The 15,617-nt window shown below is 34.9% G+C and overlaps 1 protein-coding gene across 2 annotated transcripts in view; it reads right to left on the bottom strand.

Moving 5' to 3' along the window:
• FAM149B1 (family with sequence similarity 149 member B1) overlaps positions 1-15,617 on the bottom strand; it is a 79,738-nt gene that overhangs the window by 58,204 nt on the left and 5,917 nt on the right. The gene's annotated exons all lie outside the window — the stretch shown is intronic.

Genomic DNA, 15,617 nt, shown 5'->3' with positions numbered 1-15,617 from the left:
ATCCTTTGTCAGATATATGTACTATTGCAAATATTCTCTCCCTATCTGTGGCTTACCCTTTCATTCTCTTGATGGTATATTTGAAAGCACAAAATATTTTAATTTTGATGATGCCAAATTTATCCATTCTTTTAGGCTTGTGCTTTTGGTGTATCATATCTGCATACTGTTGTCTTATACATTTTCTCATATTTTTTTCTAAAAGATCAACAGTTTTTTTTCTCTTACATTTAAGTTTATTATTTTGAATAAATTTTCTATGTGGTGTGAGTTAATCTAATTTCATCTTTTTGCATTTGGATATATAATTGTCTCAGCAAATATTTATGGGAAAAAATACTTTCCCTATTGAACTGCCTTACCATCTTTGTCAAAAATCAAGTGACTCTAAATGAAAGGGTTTATTTCTGAATTACCAGTTCTGTTCCATTGATCATTATGCCTGTCCTTATGTCAATACCACACTGTTTTGATTATAGCACCATTTTATTAAGTCATTAAATATGGTAGTGTAGGTCTCCCAACTTTCTTCTTTTGTACAAGTTTTTTGTTAAGTTTATCCCTCTTATTGTATTGTGAATTAAATTTATTTTTTTTCAGACTTGTTCATGTACAGTTGTTCATGTTCATGTTTCTACAATATGGAGATTCTTAAATTTAGGTATAATTCATATACATGAAATTTATCTTTTTGAAGTGTGCAAGTTAGTGGTTTGGGGTACATTTCCAATGGTTTGTAGTATATTCACAGTTGTGCAACCATCACCAGTAACTAATCCCAGAAAATTTCATCACCCTGAAATGAGACCCTATCTCCATTTCTCTTTCTACCCAGTCCCTGGCCACAGCTAAACTACTTTTCTGTCTCTGGATTTGCTCTTCTGGACATTTCATATAAATGGAGTCATATAATACATAGCCCTTTGTGTCTGGCTTCTCTCACTGAGCCTGTTTCTAAGGTTCATCCATAGTATATTAGTGTATGTGTATTAGTACTTCTTTCCTTTTTATGGCTGTTATAATTATATATCTGTATATTTAATTATATATGGCTGTTATATATTAGTGTATTAGTGTATATGTATTAGTACTTCTTTCCTTTTCCCTTCTTATGGCTGGATAATATTCCACTATGTAAACATGCCACGTTTATAACTGATTTTTGTAAATTAATCTGATATACTGTGACCTTCCTGAAGTTATTTCTTTGTTCTAGCAGATTTTATGGGGGCAGAAAGAGTGTGAAGTCTTCAGGATTTTCTACATCATGTCATCTGCGATTGAAGATAGTTTTATTTAGTCCTTTCCAATGTGGATGCCTTTCATTTCCTTATATTATATTATATTATTATGTTACACTGATTAGAACCTCCAGTACAATGCTGAATAAAAGTGACAAGTGGAACTGGGTATTAACCCAAAGAATATGAAAACACTAATTCAAAAAGATATATGCACCCCTATGTTTACTGCAGCATTATTTACAGTAGCCAAGATATGGAAGCAATCCATGTATCCATCTATAGATAAGTGGATAAAGAAAATATGATATATGTATCTATCTACATCAGATATAGATAGATATATAGGTAGGTAGATAGATAGATCTCCGATACACACACACACACACACACACACACACACAGAGGAATATTACTCAGCCATAAATAAAAATGAAATCTTGCCATCTGCAACAATGGATGGCTCCATGGATGGATCTAGAGAGTATAATGCTAAGTGAAATAAGAGAAAGACAAATACTGTATGATTTCACGCATATGTGGAATTTAAGAGACAAAACAAATTAAGACAAACCAAGAACAGACTCCTAACTATAGAGAACAAACTGATGGTTACCAGAGAGGAAGTGGGTGGGGGCATGGGTGAAATAGGTGAAGCAGATTAATAGTACACTTACGATGAGCACTGAGTAATGTATAAAATTGCCGAATCACTATACTGTACACATGACACTAATATAACACTGTATATTAACTATACTGATAAATATACTGATAAAATACTGATAAAATAAAAATAAGGGGCGCCTGGGTGGCTCAGTGGATTAGGCCTCTGCCTTCGGCTCAGGTCATGATCCCAGGGTACTGGGATCGAGCCCCGCATCAGGCTCTCTGCTCAGTGGGGAGCCTGCTTCCGCCTCTCTCTCTGCCTGCCTCTCTGCCTACTTGTGATCTCTCTGTCCAATAAATAAATAAAAATCTTTAAAAAAAATAAAAAATAAATTAAAAAATAAAAAATAAAAATAAAAATCAATTAAGTTAAAAAGTGGTATCTGGATATCCTTACCTTGTTCCTGATCTTAAGAGGAAAATATTCAGTTTTTCCCTATTACATACAATGTTAGCTGTAAGTTTTTTTAGATGCACTTTGTCAGGTTGATGAATTTCCTTTTTATTTCTAGTTTCATGAGTTTTGTCATGAATGGATGTTGGAGTTTTGTCAAATGTTATTTCTATGTCTACTGAGATGTCATTTTCTGCCCTTTATTTCATTACAATGATGTATTAAATTAATTTTCTCATATTTAACAAGCTGTGAATTCCCGGAATGAATCCCACTGGGTCAGGGTAAATAATCCCTTTATGTTGCTAGATTTGGTTTACTAATAATTTAAAGTTTTTTCTCTGATTTAAGAAGGATATTAATTTGTAGTTTTCTTATGATGTCTTTGTCTGATTTGGGTATCAGGCTAATAATAGCCTCATAGAATGAATTAGGAACTGTTCCCTCTTTTCTGAAAGACTGGCAATATTTCTTCTTTAAATATTTAAATAAACTGTAGAAATAGTTGATTTTTTGTAATTTCTACAATTGATTTTTTATATTGACTTTGAATCTCGTGGCCTTGTTAAACTCTATTAGTTCTAATAGTCAAATTTGTTGTTGAATTCTACAGAATTTTTTGCATACAGAATTCTTGTGATGTCTTTGTCAGGCTTTGGTAGCAAGGTAATATTGGCTTCATGGGATGAATTGGGAAGTATTCCTTCCTCTATTTTCTGAACAAGTTTATGAAAGCTAGTTATTATTTATTCTTTTTTTTAAAGACTTTATTTATTTATTTGACAGACAGAGATCACAAGCAGGCAGAGAGGAAGGCAGAGAGAGGGGAGGAAATAGGCTCCCCACTGAGCAGAGGGCCCAGTTCAGGGCTCGATCCCAGGACCCTGAGATCATGACCTGAGTCGAAGCAGAGGCCTCAACCCACTGAGCTACCCTGACGCCCCAGTTATTATTTATTCTTTTAAGTCCTAGGTAGAGGGACACCTGGGTGGCTCAGTGGGTTAAGCCTCTGCCTTCAGCTCAGGTCATGATTTAGGGGCCTGGGATCCAGGCCAGCATCAGGCTCCCTGCCCAGCGGGGAGCCTGTTCCTGCCCCTCTCTCTGCCTAATTGTGATCTCTCTCTTTCTCTCTCTCTCTGTGTGTGTGTCAAATAAATAAATAAATAAATAATCTTTTTTTAAAAAGTAAGTACTTGGTAGAATTGACCAATGAAGCCGTTTATGCCTAGGTTTTTCTTTGTAGGAAGATTTTTTAATTACTAATTTATTTAATTATTATAGATCTTTATGGATTTTTTATTTGAGTCAGTTTTGTTGAATTTTTCCAAAGTACCAAGTTTTGACTTTATTGATTTTCTCTATTGTTTTTTGTTTTGTATTTTGTTAGTTTCTAATCTGTACGGTTTCCTTCTGCTTCTTTTTTAGTTTCTACAGGTAGAAGCTCATGTTATTGATCCTTTTTCTGTAGGAATTTTTATCTATTTTTGAAAGTTTATTATTATTAGTTTCAGGTGTACAACATGATTCATTATTTGTATATATTGTGAAATGATCACAACTAGATTTATTTATATATTTATTTATTGGAAAAAGTTTGTGTAACTGTTATTTCTTCCACAAAAAATGCATGATGAAGTATTGAAATCACCTAGGCCTACAGCTTCCTCTAAGAGAGTTGTTTGATTCAGTTTCTTCATGTATTTTACAACTATTCAGATTAAAGAATTTGTCCATTTTATCTAAATTGTAGAATTTATTGGCATAAAATTGATCCTACTATTAATATTCTGTTAGTGTCTGTAGGATTTGAGCTAATCTTTCATCTTTCATTCAGGGTATTCGTAATTTGTGTTTCCTTGCTTTTTCTTGACCAGTATCACCAGAGGGTTTATCAATTATTAATCTTTTCAAAGGATCAACTCTTGGATTTATTCATTTTCTCTTTTATTTATCTGTTTTCTATTTCAGTGATTTTTGCTCTTCATTTTTGCTCATTTCATTTTTCTTGGGTTTAATCTTTCCTAGCATCTTAAGGTAAAAACTTAAATTATTCATTCAAAGCTGTATTCTTATCTAAAACAGGTGTTTAAAGCTACAGACTTCCTTGTAAAAAACTACATTAGCAGCATCCACATTTTTATATTTAGTGTTTTTGTTATCATGTTCAAAATATCTTCTAATTTTCCTTATAATTTGATATTTGGAAGGGTGTTAATTTCCAAGTATTTGGGCTTTTTCTAGGTATCTTACTGTTATTGATTTCTAATTCTATTGTGATCAGAGAATATACTCTGTGAGACTTAGTCTTTTGAACAATATTGAGACATTTCACAGTCCACCATACAGTCTGTCCTTGTGAACACTACATGTGTGCTTCAGAGGAATATGTACTCTGTATTTGTTGGGTGTAGCATCAGATCTTTCATATTTTAACTGATTTTTTAAATTTAATTTCTTTTCAGTGTAACAGAATTCATTGTTTATGCACCACACCCAGTGCTCCATGCAATACGTGCCCTCCATAATACCCACCACCAGGCTCCCCCAACCTCCCACACCCCAACCCCCTTCAATATCCTCAGATTGTTTTACTGATTTTCTAATTGTTCTATTAATTACTAAAATCTTTAATAATAATTGTGAATGCACTGATCCCTCTCTTTATCAGTTTTCTTCATCCATATTGAAACTCTATTAGATGTGTACTTACTTAGAATTGTCATGTCTTCCTGGTGAACTGTGTTATAGAGTGAATTGTGTCCTCTTAGTTTGAATTCCTGTGTGAATTCTTATATTGCAGCCTAACCCACAATGTGGCTGTATTTAGAAACAGAGCTTTTAAAGAGGAAATTAAAGTTAAATGAGGTCATAAGCTCTTAACTATAGAGAACAAACTGATGGTTACTAGAGGGAAGGTGGGTAGGGGGTGGGTTAAATAGGTGATGGCGATTAAGAAGGGCACTTGCTGTGTGATGAGCGCAGGGTGTTGCATGTCAGTGTTGAATCACTAAATTCCACACCAGAAACTCATAGTACACTGTATGTTAACTGGAATTTAAATAAAAATTGGAGGAAAAAAGTGAGGTCATAAGGGTGGGGCCCTAATCTAATAGGACTGATGTTCTTGTAAGAAGAGGGAGATATCCGAGATCTCTCCACCTGTGCACAGGCCTAAAAGAAAGGCCATGTGAGGATACAGATTCTTGGAGGAGAGGCCTCACCACAAACCAATCTGGATGGAACCTTGCTTTTGGACTTCTAGCCTCCCAGAACTGTGAGAATGTAAGTGTCTGGTGTTTAAGTCACATAGTCTATGGTATATTGTTATGGCAGCATGAGCTAAGACAGATTGCCTCTTATCTCTAGGAAATATTCTTTCTTAGGACAAACTCCATGTTTCCAGGTTTACTTTGTCCTTTATCAATATAATCATGTCAGCCTACTGTGTTCATGATATATCTTTCTCTATCTTTTAAATTTCAACCTATTTGTGCCTATATATCTGTAGCGCATTTCTTCTTACAGTTGATTCTGGCTTTTTTATCCACTCTCACAATCTCTGCTTTTATTTGGAGTGTTTAATTCTTTTACATTTGTTTTAATTGTTGACATGGTTGAGTTGAAATCTACCATCTTGCTATTTCTTTTCCATATGTCCCTTCTGTTTTTTGGTCCTCTCTTATTCCTTTACTTTTTTCTTTTTCCTTTCCTGACTTATTTGATTAACAAATCAAATATCTGTTAGTAATGCACTTTATTTCCCCAACTGGCCTTAGCTTATTCTTACAATTTTAATGCTTGCTCTAGAACTAATAATACACATTCATAACCTATCAAAGTCTAGTTAAGAGTCAATATTTTACCACTTCATACCTCCTTCTTCATACTTCCCACTTCTCTCGATACCTGACACTTCACAAATGTAATAACCTTAATAGTATAACCCATTTACACTCACACATCCATTCAGCTATATTTGTCTCATCTTTACTTCTTTTTTTTAAATTTTATTTATTTATTTGACAGACAGAGATCACAAGGAGGCAGACAGGCAGGCAGAAAGAGAGGGGGAAGCAGCCTCCCTGAAGAGCAGAGAGCCTGATGTGGGGCTCGATCCCAGGACCCTGAGATCATGCCCTGAGCCGAAGGCAGAGGCTTTAACCCACTGAGCCATCCAGGCGCACCCTCATCTTTACTTCTACAAGTATAAATTCCATCTTGCATAAGTAAGAAATCACCAAAAAAATAGAGTTTTATATTTACCCACTTATTTAAAATTTCTAGTGCTCTTTATCTCTCCCTGCCCAGCATATTCCAGCTGCTTCATCTTCCATGAACTCTGATCTCTATTCCTTAGCACAGTGGAATCACCATGCCATGTTTGGACTCTGGCTCACAAATCCATAGAAAATTACCCCCAATTAGGAGCCAGGGTAAACAGGGGCTCACTTCCTTTCTCTCAGGGACTGTAGATATAACTGTCTGTTATCCAAGAGATACCCAACATGAGGTTTCAAAGTCAAAACAGAATAAGGAAAGCATTAACCTGGGAGGGCACCCTGGCATATGAAATTGGAACCTAAGCAGAGTAATGAGGGTGTCTGTGTAGGAAGATGGCCTATTGTACGGTAAGAAACCAAGAAGGGTGGAGAGAAGGTCTAAGCAGTTTTCCTGACCCTGAGCAGTGCAAGAGGGGTGTTCTAGTTACTATGGCATTATAAGAAATCACTCTAAAACTTGACTTAAAACAGCAACGATCACGTATTATCTCCCCAGGTTTACATAGATCAGGAATTTTTATAGATCATAGCAGGAATGGCTTATTTCTTCTCCACAACATCTGAGATATCAGTTGAAAAACTTGAAGACTTGGACCTGAATTTATTTGAATGCTCATTCATTCACTCAAATATCTGGCAGTTGATGTTGGCTTTTACCTGGGTTTTTCCATGTGGTCTGCTCTGAACTTCCTCACAACCCAGTGGCTAGATTCCAAGTATTCAGAGAGAGAGAAACAGAGGCAGGCAGAAGTTGTTTTACCTTCTGACCTAGAAAATCATGTAGCATCACATTCACTGCATGCTACGGACTGAGGTAAATAAACCATTCAGGTTCAAGAGGAAAAAACTCAATGAAGAAGTATCAATAACTTATAAGAGCATGTAAAATTGGATATATACTGGCATGACTTTTGAAAATAGAGTGCCACCGTTGGTGTTTTCACATGGGGGAGCAGGTTGTTGCAGGGTGTTGGAGCACAAGTTAGATGAAGAGGATGTCCAATGGGAAGGGCAGCCAGCTTGTAATGCTGGTACCAGAACAAAGAGAAAAAGGCTACTGTGTGGGGAGTAGGCAGCCTCACACAGGATGACAGTCCAAGCAGGGTGAGGAAGGTGCCAGGATGGAAGTCAGGACTACATTGGGTGTCTGGCTCTGAGCAGGGTGAAAAGAACATCCAGTGGGTGAAAGGGTGCAGGGGGCAATGACCAGTATAGGGTGTTGAAACATTTGTGAAGTGAGAAGCTATCTCCAGAGGTTAGGAGGCAGTGGCATTAGTAGGAAGCTGGTTACATTCAGGGGGATTTATCAAATAAGTAACTATATTAAGGATAATGGAACCCAGGTTTCTTATTATCAAAGAAAAAACTTGCAAATATGGAAAAGGAAAAAAGCTAGAATGAACTTTGAATAACTTTGAACAACTGAAAAGCAATGGGCACACTTAGAACCCAAATCTTTCTTTCTAAATATGGCACTCAATAAGCCTGGAGTATCTTGTGCCAGAAAGTAAGTAAGTGCTCAAAGAAGGATGAGAGCATGTCAAAATGGCACAGAAGCCAGTATGAAGGGCATTCCACTGGTTAAAAGCTGGGACATTATGAACTTCAAGATAAATAATGATAATGATATATTACAACTCACAGAATGAAATGGGATTCTATGAGTACACTAATGTAAATAAATTCAAAAATTGAAAGTTTGATGAGGAATAGGATAGTAGCTACATAATTTCAAAGTTACTTCTCCAAAAAATACTTTTTTCTTTTAAAGCTTTTATTTATTTAAGAGAGAGACAGGGAGAGCATGAGCAGGGGGAGGGGCAATGGGAGAGGAAGAAGAAGAGTTCCCACTAAGCAGGGAACCCAACTGGGATCATGGTCTGAGCCAAAGGCAGACGCTCAACTGACTGAGCTACCCAGGGGCCCCTCCAGAAAATACTATTAAACAACAGAAAAAAAATTAAGGTGTAAGACATCACACCTTAATTAAGTGATCAGAGTGAACATCATCAATGATGGGACAAATGAAACCATGCATCACCAAATAGAATGCAATGAGAAAAACAAGCTCGTATCTGTGATATTACAAATTGAGGAACTATTCCAGATGGAGACTAAAGAGATATAACAATGTTAAGTGAACTTTTGGCTTAAAGGATATTATTGGGACAACTAGTGAAATTTTAATGGGGGTCCAGAGATTAGATGGTAGCCACATTTCACTGTTAGTTTCCAGAATTTGATGCTTACACTCTGGTCATGTAGTGTCCTTGTTTGAAGGAAATACACAAAAATATTTGGTATGAGGGATTATCATGTCAGTAACTTACTCTCAAATTATTCATGAAAACTAGTTTTTTGTACGTTACTAGTAACTTTCCTGTAAATTTGAGGTTGTTTCAAGTTTTTAAGAAAATACCCTATGTAGCATTTTGCAACTCTGATCTTAAAACTTGGATTTCATTAATTAAGACACAACCTTAAAAACAAAATAATGGATTTCATACATGTGATATCTGCAATGAAGTGTTTGTGTAATACAAGGAAAATATCAACATTCTAACATTCTAAATACTAACTAGAAACCTTAAAAAACATAATCATAGCAATAAAGGTTGATAATAAATGTATTCTTCAAAAAATTATAATAGTTTTCATATGATCCAGTGATTCTACTCCTAGGTATATACCTAAGAATATTGAAAACATGTCTACAGAAAAATCTGCACACAAATATTCATAGCGGCATTATTCATAATAGCCAAAAAAAAAAAAAGCCAATCTAAATGTCCATCAAGTGATGAACAGATGAAAAAAATTTTGGTATTTTTGGAATTATATTCATCAATAAAAAAGAAGTATTGACACATGCTAAATCTTGAAAATATGTGAGGTGAAATAAGCCAGACACAAAAGGTCATATACTGTATGAATGAAATGTCAGAATAGACAAATCCACACAGGCAGAAAGCAGATTGGTGATTCTCAGGGAGCTGAGGGACTGGAGGATTGGGGAGTGACAGCTAATGTGTATGGGACCTCTTTGGGGGGTGATAAAAATGTCCCAAAATTAGTCAATAGTGAGGGCTGCACAACCTTGTGAATATACTAAAAACCACTTCATTGTTCACTTTAAAGGAGTGAATTCTATGTTATGTGAATATCACAGTAAAAAAAATCCAGTGAAAGTTTAATCTAGTATTAAATAGATGAGAAATCTATTAACAAATAAATAATCAGAAGTTTAAAAAACATGACAAAGAATATAAATTTTTCCCAGAGGCCAACATTATCCTAGAACTCATTTCACTTGAAAAACAGGTACTGTACACCTATATAAGAGCAATAAATAGATTAAAAATGGTGATCACAATGACTAGTGGGTGCTCCAGCTACTTAATATGAAGCGATCATGAAATATTAAACATCCTGCTAGGCATGAGATATTTCTATACAACAAATACACCCAAAATGCCAAAATTGCCCATGCTCAGAAATCCTAAACTAGTCAGTAAATTCATAATCCATATGGAAAAATTATGTTCCTGCTGTGTATCATATACAAAAAACAGTTCCAGGTGGATTATAGACTTAAATATAGAAATTGTGAAAGTTATAAAGCCACATACTAGGAAAAGATATTTGTAGTACACTTAATAAAGGATGAGTGTATGATTGCTACTACTAACCAAAGCAGTAACAGTGGCTTAAACAAAGTTTATTTTTCTCATAAAAAAATTAGTCTAGTGGTAGGCATTAAAAAGCTGATATAGTGGCTCCATGGACATCAAGGACTGTTTTCTCTATTGTTTCCATTCTCAGTGACACTTCATGGTCCAAGAAGGCTGCTGTACCTTTAGCCCCAGTTCCATGTTCCAGGCAGGAATTTGGAGAAAAGGGGTAAAATGGAAAAAAAGACATTCCAGAAAGCTTCATCTCCTGACTTTGTACAATTCATTAGCTGCCACTACCTTTAACAGAGGCTGAGAAATAAATTTTCAACTGGGCATAATACCTGAAGTTCTATGGGGGAATGGATATAATGTAGGTATCTGAAAGTCTATGTTATAAACATCTAGAACAGGGGTCAGCAAACTAAGACCAGTGCCCCGAATCTGCCCCACAGCCTGTTTTGTAAATTAAGTTTTATTGGAACAGTCACACCCATTTATTTACCCATTATCTATGGCTGCCTACTCACTACAGTGAGAGTTGAGGGTCCTGACGGGGCCTGCAAAGTCTAAAATATTTCTACTTTATCAAAAAAGTACACTGACCCCTAATCTAAAGATAAAGGTCTCCTATTAATATGCAAACAATAAAAAATAAAAATAAATGGATATGAAATATAAACAGGCAAGTCACAGACTACAAATATGTGCAACATCATGTATGAACTTTCCAAACAATACTGAGCATAAGAAGCCAGATACAAAGAATACATATTGTATTATTTCATTTATATGAAGGGCAAAAATTTAAAAAGCTAGTGAAAAGGGTTAGAATAGCAGTTATCTTTGGGGTTGAGAGAGGGCATCCAGGAGCCTTGTAGGATGCTGAATGCCTATATTTTATCTGGGTACCATCTCTCTCTCTCACACACACACACATTTTCTCTCTCTCTCTCTCTCTCTCTCACACACACACACACACACACATACATGCACTATATGTAAGTTGTGCAATTTTTTTTTTTTCTAACCAACCCAATAGCACAGATACCTTCTTTTAAAACCTAAAAGTCTGGCAAAGATTGAAAAGTTTGGTAAGTCACTGCTCTGGTCAAAAGCAGAAGAGGGGCACCTGGGTGGCTCAGTCATTGAGCGTCTGCCTTTGGCTCAGGTCATGATCCCAGGGTCCTGGGATAGGGTCCTGGGATCGAGCCCCGCATCAGGCTCCCTGCTCAGCGGGAAGCCTGCTTCTCCCTCTCCCACTCGCCCTGCTTGTGTTCCCTCTCTCACTGTGTCTCTCTCTGTCAAATAATAAAATATTTTAAAAAAAAAAAGTAGAAGAAAACAGACTCTTCCATATATGTTCCTGGTGAGACTGCAGATTGGAATAACTTCTAGAGACTAATTTGGCAACAGCTTTCAAAATTACAAAAGCATATATCTTTTGACCAGCAACTCCAGCTCTAAAAGTTTATCCTCAGATATATTCACATTTATGTAAAATAGTATATGTACAGTGTTACAAAGGCAGCATTTTTTGGTAAGAGCAATGAGTATGCAGCCATTAAAGAATAAGTAAATTTTTACAATAATAGATATTTTTCAAAATATACTGTTAAGTGGAAAAACAACCGGAACTAGTGTATACGATAAATTTTATGTAAAAATAAAAATAATTAAAATGTACAAAGTTAGCAAAGGAATCAATTAAATTTGTTAATGAAGAATTCTTATCTGGTTCCTTATTTTAATTCAAGTAACTTTAGTGTTTCGACATTTAAACTGATATTTCCTATTCAACTGGCAAATAGTCATCAAGTCTCAAGGGTTTCCTCCTTTCTTATTGAGAATTTTTATAGTGAATCATTTTTGAAATGTATCAAATACTTTTTTAGCATCTATTGGTTTTATTTTTTTTTCATTTAATTCATCAATGTTAAATATACTACATTTGCAGGTACTGACCCATCTTTGTATTCCTAGAATAAACCTTATTCGATTATTTTTAAAAAATCAACCCCAAGCATATAAAACTAAAATAGAACAGAACTGGGTTATCTACTTTTGTGACCGTTGGCTATAAAATTTTAAATAACAGGCGCCTGGGTGGCTCAGTGGGTTAAGCCGCTGCCTTCGGCTCAGGTCATGATCGCAGGGTCCTGGGATCGAGTCCCGCATCGGGCTCTCTGCTCGGCAGGGAGCCTGCTTCCCTCTCTCTCTCTGCCTGCCTCTCCATCTACCTGTGATTTCTCTCTGTCAAATAAATAAATAAAATCTTAAAAAAAAAATCTTTAAATAACAACTATAATTAGGATAGAAGAGGAAGGTCTATCTTCACATAATTATATTAACTTTAAATTTTAGAATATTTTAAAAGAAATAAACCCAGACTATAAAGTCCAGAATGATTATAAAAAATAAATATAGTTAGCAGAGTAGTATGCCATTAATTAAACTGAAAGGAAGAAAAACACCAAGACAGTTCCAAAGTAAGTAAAATATATAAATACTAATTTCAATTTTAGTATCAGTTGCAACTTACAATAAGAGATTTTACTCAAATAATAAAATGATCAACTAAAGGAAGATCTAAATAAAAGGACTGTATTTCTAGCTAGAATACTATGTTAAGATGAGAAATGATTGAAATGTGTATATAAAGTATTTAGCACAGTGCCTGGCATCTACTAAAAATTCCATAAATTTTAATTCTCTCTACACCTTCCCTAATCTAATATAAAGCTATAATGCTAGACCAATTAAATCCCTGAAGAACATTTTATAAAATTTGAAGCAAGTGAAAATAAAATTCAGCTTAAGATGTAAAGAGGACACAAATACTAAATAATATATGTTGTTTAATGAACACTGGTAGATTTGCCCTAAATATTTTAAAAATACAATGAAAACTACATGACTTTAAATCAAATATAGAAAAATTGTTCAAACAAAATAGGTTCAACAGCATAAAAACTTAGTTCATACCTTACACCATATATTATTTAAAGTCTGCTGAGTCAAAAAGATAAACACAAAATTGTATAAAATGCTATTAAGAATACTGTAATAGTCCATCTTTCTTTTTTTTAAAATTTATTTATTTATTTGACAGAGATCACAAGTAGGCAGAGAGGCAGGTAGAGAGAGAGAGAGAGAGAGGGAAGCAGGCTCCCCACTGAGCAGAGAGCCCAAAGTGGGGCTCAATCACAGGACCCTGAGATCATGACCTGAGCCGAAGGCAGAGACTTAACCCACTGAGTCACCCAGGCGCCCCAATAGTCCATCTTTCTAAAGATAAAATCCTGACTAGTATAGAAATGAAGGTAGTAGAAAGAAGCAGTAGTAGAAATGAAGGTCAAAAGTGAAATGGTAATATTGGATCATTTAAAATAAATATAAATATAAATAAATATCTGCTACACAGTAAATAACAAAAGGAAAGCAAAGGGAAACATTTTTATGACATTCATAACTTATAAAGAAGTATTAATTGCAATACAAAGACAACTAATGGAAATATATAGTTAGTACACTAAAAATCTCACAATAAGCCATCAAATTAATTAATTCCCTTAGGATACAATTTATATTCTTTACTATGGCCTTGTATCATCTAGTCCTGCATGCCTCTCTGATTTCATTTATGGTTTCTCTGCCTGATACCATCCTCCAACCACACTGACCACTTTCAGTTCCATGAACACACCAAATACCTTCCCTTGGAAACATGAAGCTCTTTTCGTCCTTAGGTCTTTTGCACATGCTGCTCCTAACTGTCCGGAAAGTTCTTTCCTCACTCTTCACACAGTAACTCTTTAATATGTAAGTCTCAGATCTACCCTATCTGATAAGTAAATCCCTATCTAAAGTAAATCCCCCCTATAATGTCCTGTTTCAGTACCCTGTCATCTTCCTTAGAGCACTTCTCATCTTTTGTATTTTACTTGCTCTTATCACTCTCCCTCATTAGACTTTAATTGTGTGAATCTCACTCCCCTATATTCCCCAGTACAATGTCCAAAAACAGAGGTACTTTATAAATATCTATTTAATTAATGAAGAAAAACTGAAAATTCAACCATCAGATAATAAGGGAAAGCTCTGGGGCGCCTGGTGGCTCAGTGGGTTAAGCCTCTGCCTTTGGCTCAGGTTATGATCTCAAGGTCCTGGGATTGAGCCCCGCATCAGGCTCTCTGCTCAGTGGGGAGCCTGCTTCCCTCTCTCTCTCTCTGCCTGCCTCTCTGCCTACTTGTGATCTTGTGATCTCTGTCTGTCAAATAAATAAATAAAATCTTTAAAAAAAAAAAAGGGAAAGCTCTAATTATGATATTAGGAATATATTAAGTATTTATATATAACTATTCAAATTTGACAGGTATGGAAGTAGTAAAAAAAATATTTATATGGCATAATGGTGAATGGAAAAGCAGACCACAAAATAGGATGCACATATACAATAAAGTAAGGAAAGTGTATATACAACCAAATTCAAATTACTGGAAAATAATTCATGGTGATAATAATAGATTATAACAATTAGCAGACTTCTGTAAAGAAAAACAAGTTGCTGACAACAATATGGTATAAAGTCAGTATTGTGGAAAAGTGCTTACAAAATAAGTGAAAAAACAGAGCATACCATTGTATGTACACCATGATTACAGCTAGGTCAAATTAATAGAGACAGAAAGAAGACACAGAAATAAAAATATGTATTGCATCAAGGCAATAAATGTGCAAAAAATGTGACCTTAAAATCTTCTTTTAAGGTTTTAAGCTTTTAAAAATAATATTTTATAATGGGAGATAGCCATAAATAAGTAAATAAATAGTCAATCTATCCTCAACACATAATAAATAATGACTAAATAACATTTTGGGTACATATCTTTAGTCCTTTTTTCTAAAATTCATATAAGCAAAAAATATATGTAAACTCAAAATAGAACCACACTATCCATACTATTTTTAATTCTGCTTTTTTTCATTTAATCATATATCATATTCATTTTCCCAGTCTATAGTGGCTTAATAATCAAGTTCCAAAAACAATTTAAACAACAAGTAACATTAGTGGTGGAGAGACACATCAGTGGACTACACAACGCAAAAGCAGACCCATGGCCCAGATCCATACTAACCTGCAACTGTTAAGTCAAACATTAAGCATTTCTAAGGATCAACCACTGTATCCATAAAACAAAGCAAATACTGAAAGAGGGTAAAAACTGATAAGAATTATTAAAATGTAAAGAACCAATCTTCATAGAGTGAAGGAATGAAATATACTTGACAAAAGTGACAGATCCTAACTCCCAGAATAGTCTCCCAGCATTCCATCAGACCGGTAACATACAACTCA

This window comes from Neovison vison, chromosome 2 (assembly GCF_020171115.1).
Source record: "Neovison vison isolate M4711 chromosome 2, ASM_NN_V1, whole genome shotgun sequence".
Lineage (NCBI taxonomy): Eukaryota > Metazoa > Chordata > Mammalia > Carnivora > Mustelidae > Neogale > Neogale vison.
Note: the sequence above shows the minus strand (reverse complement) of the source record. Positions and strands in the feature narration are given on the sequence as shown.